Source organism: Callorhinus ursinus, unplaced genomic scaffold (genome assembly GCF_003265705.2).
Source record: "Callorhinus ursinus isolate GAN/ISIS: 27379988/994484 unplaced genomic scaffold, GSC_fseal_2.0 scaffold27, whole genome shotgun sequence".
Lineage (NCBI taxonomy): Eukaryota > Metazoa > Chordata > Mammalia > Carnivora > Otariidae > Callorhinus > Callorhinus ursinus.
The window spans coordinates 4,045,326-4,054,684 of NW_027397089.1; the positions used below are offsets into that span (position 1 = coordinate 4,045,326).

Below are 9,359 nucleotides of genomic sequence, written 5' to 3' on the forward strand. Positions count from 1 at the left end.
TAAGCACTTAAAACAGTGCCCAGCACATGATAAGCATTTAACTTAGATTATTTACCCTTTCCATCATTTGTCAGAGTCACCTTCTCTTGGTAAGCTGCAATCACGCTGGAAATCCATTCAGGGGGCAAAAGAATCAAAGAATATTTGGTTTCTATAAACTTCTACAGATAGAAGAAGCTCAGAAAAGGAGCTGATAGGTTGTCATCCATTTCTGGTTTGAGTAAGAGACTTGTATTCAAAAGGATTATTGCAAGACGGGAGGGGGGCAGGGACTATCGCAATAGGAGAATGCTGTGACCATAAGGTCTGCAAGCAGCTTAAGGGTCAGGTGAAAAGGGTTTTCCTGTTATGGAGAAGCGTGAACAAGGCTAGGAAGATGGGGAAAGGGGATGAAAGAGTGGCGAGATTGGAAGGTCAGAGAATGTTTGACCCTGAGGCCTGCCTACTCTCACGGCCTCAAGGGTGGGCCAAGTTCAAAGGCCTGGAGGTAGAGAAGTTTAAGCAAAATTTGGTTAACAGTATTTTCTTGCAATCGATCTATGGGGACTAGCAGTTCAGCTAATCATTTATGAAGCAAACAAAGGGAATTTTGAGTTTGTGTCCAGCCTTGTCACAGGTAAACAAGGGGACATCAGCAAGTCTTATCTACATCACACGGGAAAGGGTGGTTCTTTGCAGTAAGACCTTTTCCAGAACACAAAGGGTTGGGGATTTCTTAATCCCCGTTACTCCATTCCAGGAACCCAGGGCTGAGGTCAAATTCAAAAGGTTTCCTGTTTCTCAAATTGCTCTAATTCAGATAAAGGACAAAATCGGGGCTTTAATATGACCTGAGAGAGTCTAGATCCTTACACAGAGGCACAGGTCTGTAAGGGAGAGGGTGGGGGAGAGGGCTCGATTATTTGTAATGCCCTTGGCAAACCAAACCATTTGGAACATTCTCGCTTGTTGCACAGTTTGTGTGGCTCTTGCATTTCTTCTGATCCACAAGAGGATCAATGAGAAATAAAACTTAAAATGAGGCAACATCAGCCCAAACGCTGAAACTGCACTTTAGTTCAACCCATATTTGAGGGAGCAGCTCTCTGTCGGGGCGCTTTGGCCCCGTCTCTGCCTTTAGCTCAGCACTGACAAGCTGCTCACCCGCCTGGCGGCCCACTTCGCCTGCAGGTTCCCCCTGCCTTGGGTGGCTGAATGTGGCCCTGCGGGGCTTACCTCACTTCCGTTGTAGGAATGCAAACGTCTCACTTTGTGAGTCAGAAGGGCTTTCTCCACCCATTTGCCCCTAATACATCTCCCCTCTCTTTCTTTTCTTTCCATGGGCTTTTGTTTGCCGTGACATGGCTTGAGAGCTGATCATTCATTCCGCAGTAGAGCTGGGCCATCTTGCAATTTCTACAACTTGCTGTGTTTTCTGGAAGCCTGCCTGGATGGGAAGGAGACCCTGAGAGACGACTGTGGATCCTCAAGCCTGCCCCACCCCCCACGAACATCTTTATTACGTGTTCCTGCCGGGTTCCGAGCAGTCAAGCTCTGATTTCCTTTCCCTTTCAAGAGCCAAGGGAATAAAGCTGTCAAGCACCAGCCGATGATTTGAATGAATTCTGAGGGTTTGTGGAAATGCTCACAATGAGCAGTGAGGAGCAGCAGGACAACTGGAACATGGGTGAAGTGTGTCTTTCTGTCTCCACTCACCCTTCCCTTACTGCCCCTTCCCTCTCGGAGGAAGAGACTCCCTCCTCCCCACCCGCCGCTTCAGGAGCCAATGCCCTTCCCCCTTCGTAAAAACTGCCCCCAAACTGCCTGTTCTGGAAGAAGGGCAGTGAATCATAGACTCCTATATTGAGGAGGAACTTACTCCAGGGAGGTGTCTAACCCAACTGCGTCCTTTTGTAAAATACTTGTCACTCCACATTCGGAAACCTAGTTCCACCTTTTTCTTCACGTCTTGGAAAATTCTAATTATGCATTTTCCGAGGAGCAGAAGGAAAGACGTAGCCTTTCATCTGCTGGCGTCCTTCCTTCCCCGGAGGTTGCTTCTCCTAAGAAAGAAGGGTATTTGGCGGCACCTCCAAGGAGCAGTGACTAAACGTTTAGCAATATCCTTGCATCCAGTGCACTGAAATAAGGCGGAGGCGGAGTGAACCGCGGGTGTAGAGATAACACACTTAGAGAGGGGCGCTGATGAAAGAGCGGGGAGGAGTGGGCCCGGTATCTAGTCAAACAGGGTTGTGAACTACACCTCTCCGTGACACCGTAAGGGCTGCAGAAAATTCCTGCATGGGAGTCAGAGACAGACCGATATGTTGTTCGTAGCTGCATGTGGGACTCCGTCCTCCTACTCCTCCTTCACGACTCTCAGGGCCAAGGCTCTGGAAGAGGCTGACTGGGTGCCAGGATGGAACACGTGGCCCAGCCTCCGCCAATCGGCGCATCCTCCCCCCCTGCCCCGCCCCCGTCCCAGGCCATTGGGACTGGTTCAGAAAGGGGCGCGAGAGCCGAGGTGTTAGCTGCTGCTTGCACCAACTACTCAAGAGCTTGAGAAAAGAACCAGCACGCCGAGGGGAGCAGAGTCAGCCAAGAAACGGAGAAATCTGTTCTTCCTTTATATTGTTTGAGCCCAGCGGCAGGCTTCACCTGAAACCCATCCTCAGTTCCACGGGCCAGTAAATTCCCTTTCCCCTTAATCTGATTTGAATTAGTTTCTACCACTAGATACTCAAGAGTCCTACCCGAGAGAATCAATATGCTTTAACACATAGTAGGTGCTCCAGAAGGTTTTGGAATGAATTTATGAATCAAGCATATGTGTATCTTTAATGTACCGGACAGGTAGCCACACACACTTAAGCCCTTCTTGGTTCCTTTTTTGAAGGAATTTCAAGTTGCTTCATATGTTTTAAAGATTTTTTTGAGAGAGAGAGAGAGAGAATGAGAGAGCACGAGAGGGAAGAGTGTCAGAGGGAGAAGCTGACTCAAGTTGCTTCATATGTTTTAGTTCAAAGTAGGTGAATGACAGGTATTATTTTTGTTTGAGGATGAGCAGAACTTACCATTGTGGGGCGGGGTGCAGGGGTGGGCAAGAAGGAAGAAGGACATAAACCAGAGATGTTGGGGATAAGAAAATCAGAGGACCTCCAAAGTGGGAACAGAACAGAAGCAAAATTAAAATCCCCTCCAAAGAGTTGGATGCTATTGCTCTCTCTTAAATGAAGTAATTCAGAAACAGTACAGACAACAAAATCCTTCTAAGGCTTGCTCCTTGAAAACTATAGACTTTTTAAGGCACTGCAAATTGTACAAACTGGTTCAGTCCTGTTAGAAATGCTTTTGCCAGCATTGGGGAAATTTTTTTAAATCTTTTGAGCCATGTCAGAGAGGAAGAATTTCCTCTGCCCTTCAAGGTCCTTGTAGCTGGGCTAAGAATTTAAATTGATATGAGACAGGGACGCCTGGGTGGCTCAGTCGGTTAAGCAACTGCCTTCGGCTCAGGTCATGATCCCAGGGTCCTGGGATCGAGCCCTGCGTTGGGCTCCCTGCTCTGCAGGGAGCCTGCTTCTTCACCTTGCTCCACAGCTCCCCCTGCTCATGCACACGTGCTCTCTCTCATAAATAAATAAACTCTTTTTAAAAATTGACATGAGACAGAATAATAGGAAAAATCAAATTTAATTTCATGTGTAGGAGGAATCCACCCAGAAGACAGGCAAAATGAGGTCTGCGTGTCATTCTGAGCTAAAGACAAGTAGGCAGGGGTCTGGGACTTCAAAGGAAAGGAATACAATTCACAGGAAGTTGAAACAGAATAAAAGTTTGGGAAACAAATATTTACTGGGCCCAACAGACACAGTGGGATATAGGGGACTTTGATCAAACCGGCCTTGCTAAGTCCCTCCCTGTCTACCATACCTAGTTCTTTCAAAATATGGTTATCTATGGTGATAGCTCTCTTCCTAGAGCAGGTTGCCTATCTACATTCTTTTTAGGTAAAGAGCTTTTCCCAAATCTGCTAGGTTTTGATTGCTTTTTAACTCAAAATAATCACACCAAAGTGATCCATCTTAGGACAACCTACCCTTGGCCCCTACACTCATGTTTCAAATACCTATGACAAGGTAGCCAGCGCAAAACTTAGTGGCTTCATACAACCATTCATACAACAATCTGCCACAACTCATAATCTTAGGAATTAATACGTGGAAATTATGCCAAAGAAGGTATAAAAGCAGAGATGTTCTTTATAACTTTTGTAGCCAAAGAAAAAGAAAAAATGGGAACAACCTACATGTCTACTAATAGACAAATGACTAGTTATCACACACCAACTGATAGGAATATGAAGCCATAATAATTAAGAGGATTATGGAAAACATGAACAAATGTTGTTTGTTTGTTTTTATTTATTGTTATTTTTTAAAAGATTTTATTTATTTGACAGAGAGCGAGAGAGGGAACACAAGCAGGGGGAGTGGGAGAGGGAGAAGCAGGCTTCCCACTGAGCAGGGAGCCCAATGTGGGACTCGATCCCAGGACCCTGGGATCATGACCTGAGCCGAAGGCAGACGCTCAACGACTGAGCCACCCAGGCGCCCCTGTTTGTTTGTTTTTAAAGATTTTATTTATTTACTTGAGAGAGAGAGAGCATGTGATGGGGGAGGGTCAGAGGGAGAAGCAGACTCCCCGCCGAGCAGGGACCCGATGCGAGACTTGATCCCAGGACTCCAGGATCATGACCTGAGCCGAAGGCAGTCGCTTAACCAACTGAGCCACCCAGGTGCCTGCCCTGTTGTTTGTTTGTTTGTTTGTTTAAGATTTTATTTATTTATTTGACAGAGAGAGAGCACAAGCTGGGGGAGCTGCAGACAGAGGAAGAAGCAGGCTCCCCACTGAGCAGAGAGACCAATACTGGGCTCAATCCCAGGACCCTGGGATCATGACCTGAGCTGAATGAGCCAAAGGCAGATGCTTAACCAACTGAGCCACCCAGGAGCCCCTGAACAACATGAACAAAATGTTGCTATAAAAGGAGAAAAGGTAAAATTGAAAAGCATGTGCACTGTGATGCTAATTATGTAAAAACCTGCATGCATCTGGACAGGGTCTGGAAGAAAATATGTAGAAGTGAAGATAATTGCATTGAGGTGGTAAGATTACACATGCTTTCCGTTTTCCCTTTTATTGTTATAGCTTCATAAATAAATGAAATTAGAAGAAAAGAGAATGAAAGCTTTAATTGTCAATGCTCAATATTTGGCAGGTACATATATTGAAGAGGTGCAGAGAAGACAAAGGGAACCCACTCGCTCCCTATAATTCATTCAGATTCGGACAAACCACCAGGCCAGAGGATCCACACATATTCTTTTTTTTTTTTTAATTTAAAGATTTTATTTATTTACTTGACGGAGAGAGACACAGCGAGAGAGGGAACACAAGCAGGGGAGTGGAAGAGGGAGAAGCAGGCTTCCCGCGTAGCAGGGAGCCCGATGCGGGGCTCGATCCCAGGACCCTGGGACCATGACCTGAGCCGAAGGCAGACGCTTAACGACTGAGCCACCCAGGCGCCCCATGATCCACACATATTTTTATTTATGATTAATCTTCTGCACTGATCCCTCATTTTTGGAATGCTGATTGTCATGGAAGCAATAATTATTCTATTAATCTTGCTATGTTCCTGAAGCTGTTCATGATGTAAGACTGAAAACATCTTAGGGGCACCTGGGTGGCTCGGTCAGTTGAGTGTCCAACGCTTGATTTTGGCTCAGGTCGTGATCTCAGGGTGGTGAGATGGAGCCTGAGGTCAGGCTCTGTGCTCAGAGTGGAGTTCGCTTGAGATTCTCCCTCTCCCTCTGCCCCTCCCCTTGATCTCTCTCTCTCTCTCTCTCTCTCTCTCTCTTGCTCGCTCTCTCAAATAAATAAATAAATAATTTTTTTAAAAAAGACTGAAAACATTTTATTTATTTATTTATTTATTTATTTATTTGAGAGAGAGCACATGAGAGGGGGTTGGGTCAGAGGGAGAAGCAGGCTCCTTGCTGAGCAGGAAGCCTGATGTGGGACTCGATCCCGAAACTCTGGGATCATGACCTGAGCCGAAGGCAGTCGCTTAACCAACTGAGCCACCCAGGAGCCCAAGACTGAAAACATTTTAAAAAGCTACTATGACACATAAACATAAGGTGTTGTTTTCATTTTTTTCATAAGGAATCCCTCCTACCCAGGCTTTCTAAAATCGTCAGTGGCCATTTGGCCTGCAAATTTACCCTAAAATGCTCTGGTAAGAACTACATTAACTCTAGTCCCCCTTTTTACACTTGTGTTTGCCTGGGGATTCCATGTTTTGTAGAGGAACAGTCTGTGGAGTCTGGAATAGTCTATGCTAATGAAGCTGTAAGCAAACTTGCTGGAGTGGCCATGAATTAACCTGGGTCTCAGAGCCCAGGGACCAGCCCTCCGAGGACTGTGACACTCAGAGCTGTGAGTGACCTCCAGCCCTGCACAATCAAACCCGACCTTTGAACAAGTATTGCTTTCTAATATTACTTTAACTTGCCAGTCAATATTGTGTCTTTTTTTGAAGGCTTTTAAAGGGAGTTATTAGGGAATGTGAAAGAAAATGCAGTAAGGGTCAAAGTCTTAAAGTCGGATTAAATAATTGCAAAAAACAAATTTTAAAAATCCCTATCTGATTAGTTGGCATGACCACTAGTTGTGTTTATATAGTTAATGATTGGAGAAAATTTGGAGGAGAGAAGGGTTTAGATTACCTCCTGGTAAATTATTTTTATTTAGTTCAATTGACTTTTGGCAAGTTTAAAATAAAAAAAAAAAGGGTTATCTGCTGTTTGATAAATGTAACTACTGATGTTGTTAGAATTAACATTTCAGTATTTTTTTCCTGAAATTTGTGTTTCATTTAACAAATGTTTACATACATACCAGTCACTGCGTGGCATTATCCTGTACTTTACAGATACTAACCAACTTAATTCTCAATAACCTGTAATGTAGTTACCATTATTGCCCTTCTCATTTTACAGATGAGGAGACTGAAGTATGAAGAGGTTAAGCAACTCATGCAAGATCACCAGCTATTAAGCTATCTAGCCAGGACTCAAACCAGGGCTGTCAGCCTCCAGAGTCCTGTATTTTAACTATTACACTGTGCTGCCTGGGTAAGATTTCCATTAGAATTCCATTTTAACAAATATAGCTGCAGAGAGTCTATAATAAAACATGTCCATCTGCAGGCATATGCTTTCTGATCAAGTTGCAGCAGACTCCTATACTCAAAATAATTAATAAGCTTTCTCTTATTCTTGTTCATACAGCTTTGCATTAGGAAAGAGGCTCTCATGTGCAATACAGCCAACTCTTTAAGGAATTTCCTTCTCCAACTACCAGATAGTTTTAATAACAATGAGTAAAATATACCAAGCCTTTGCATGGCATGGTGCTTGCTGATTTCATTGGCTACGCCCCCTGCCTAACCATCCCCATGAAACACTCCTGGTGTTCTTGTCCCTGTGTGGTTCCTTGAATCTGGGCTGGCTTTGTTGACTCTATTAACCAACAGACTATGGCAGAAGGGATGCTGTGCTAGTTTCAGGCTTAAGTCTTTTTTTTTTTTTTAAGATTATTTATTTATTTGACAGAGAGAGACACAGCGAGAGAGGGAACACAAGCAGGGGGAGTGGGAGAGGGAGAAGCAGGCTTCCTGCTGAGCAAGGAGCCCGATGTGGGGCTCGATGCGGGGCTCGATGCGGGGCTCGATGCGGGGCTCAATCCCAGGATCCTGGGATCATGACCTGAGCCAAAGGCAGATGCTTAATGACTGAGCCACCCAGGCGACGTTACTTTCAAGTAGAGATCTAAATGTAAATTAGAAGGACCAAGGGCACAAAGAGTAGTAGGAAGCAAGTTCCTGATGAAGGGGATAAGTTAAAAGGCACTGAGTTGGGAGGGGCTTGGCATGTTTGAAAAGCAGAAGTCCCCGGGCTAACCCACAGTGAGTGAGGGTGGAGTGGTAAGGAGATGTAGTCAAAGAGGTAAGGAGGGAGGAGATCATGTTCGAACCCTGGTGGAGTTCAGATTTTATTCTACGTGTGGTGGAAGGCCGTCAGAGGCTTTTACACAGTATGGTGATGTGCTCTAATGTGAATTCTTAGAAAAATAACAGTGTCAGTCGTGTGGAATAAAAACGTCAAGGGTACCAGGGTGGGGCCAGGGAAATCAGTTACGCAAGTCTTGCAGTAGTCCAGACAGTAAGTGAGTGGCTTAGACTAGGGAAGTGGTTCTCAAAACGTGCTCTCTTCATTCTGGGAGTTCCTCAGAAAGTTCCGTGTCGAGTCGCCATATGACCTAGCAGCTCTGCTCCTAGGTACGTACCCAAGAGAATTGAAAACCTGTCCACGCAAACAATTGTACATAATATTCGTCACCAACATTACTGATGATAGCCAAAAAGCAGAAGCAAACCAAATGTCCATCAACAGATGAATAATTAAAATGTGATATATCCGTGGAATGGAATATTATTCAGCCTCAAAAAGAAATGAAGTATGATACATGCTACAACATGAACGAGCTTTGAAAATATTATGCTAAGTAAAAGAAGCCAGAAAGAAAAGATCACATATTGTATGGAGTCAACTTTTACAGAGTGTCTAGAATTAGCAGATTCATAGAAAAAGAAAGAAGATTAGTGGTTACCAGGTGATGCCAGGGACTGGTATGGGGGGGTGGGTAATGCCTGCAAATGGATGATGAAAATGTTCTGGAATTAGCTAATAGTGATTGTTGCACAACTTTGTGAATATCCTGAAAACCATTAAACTGTATAGCTTATGAGGGTGAAGTTTATGGTAGGTAACTTCTATCTCAAGTTAAAAAGAACATTAAGAAGTGTGGCCTGAGGACCTCTAGGAATCCCTAAGACATACTAGTGGGTCTGCAAGTCAAAACTATTTTCATAATAACACTAAGACATTATTTGCCTTTCCTATTCTCATTCTTTCATGAATGTAGAGTTTTCCAGAGGCTACCTGACAGGTGATACATTGAAGCAGAAGTTATTGAATGCAGAAGTAGATATGAAAATCCACACTTTTTTTTTTTTAAGCCAGACATTAAAGAGATTGGCAAAAAACCTAAAGCAATGCCATTCTTCTCACTAAATTTTTTTTTGGAAAGTATGGATACTTTGGGCACCTGGGTGGCTCAGTTGGTTAAGCGACTGCCTTCGGCTCAGGTCATGATTCTGGAGTCCCGGGATCGAGTCCCACATGGGCCTCCCTGCTCAGTGGGAAGTCTGCTTCTCCCTCTGACCCTACCCTCTCTAATGCTCCCTCTCTTTC

The 9,359-nt window shown here is 44.4% G+C and overlaps 1 long non-coding RNA gene across 1 annotated transcript; it reads left to right on the plus strand.

Annotated features, from left to right (window-relative positions):
- Positions 1-1,176: 1,176 nt before the first annotated feature.
- LOC141370182 (uncharacterized) lies at positions 1,177-7,443 on the plus strand. The gene is made up of 4 exons (XR_012374012.1): positions 1,177-1,671; positions 4,834-5,034; positions 7,044-7,178; positions 7,335-7,443. It is a non-coding gene; the product is annotated as an uncharacterized lncRNA (long non-coding RNA).
- The last annotated feature ends 1,916 nt before the right edge of the window (positions 7,444-9,359 follow it).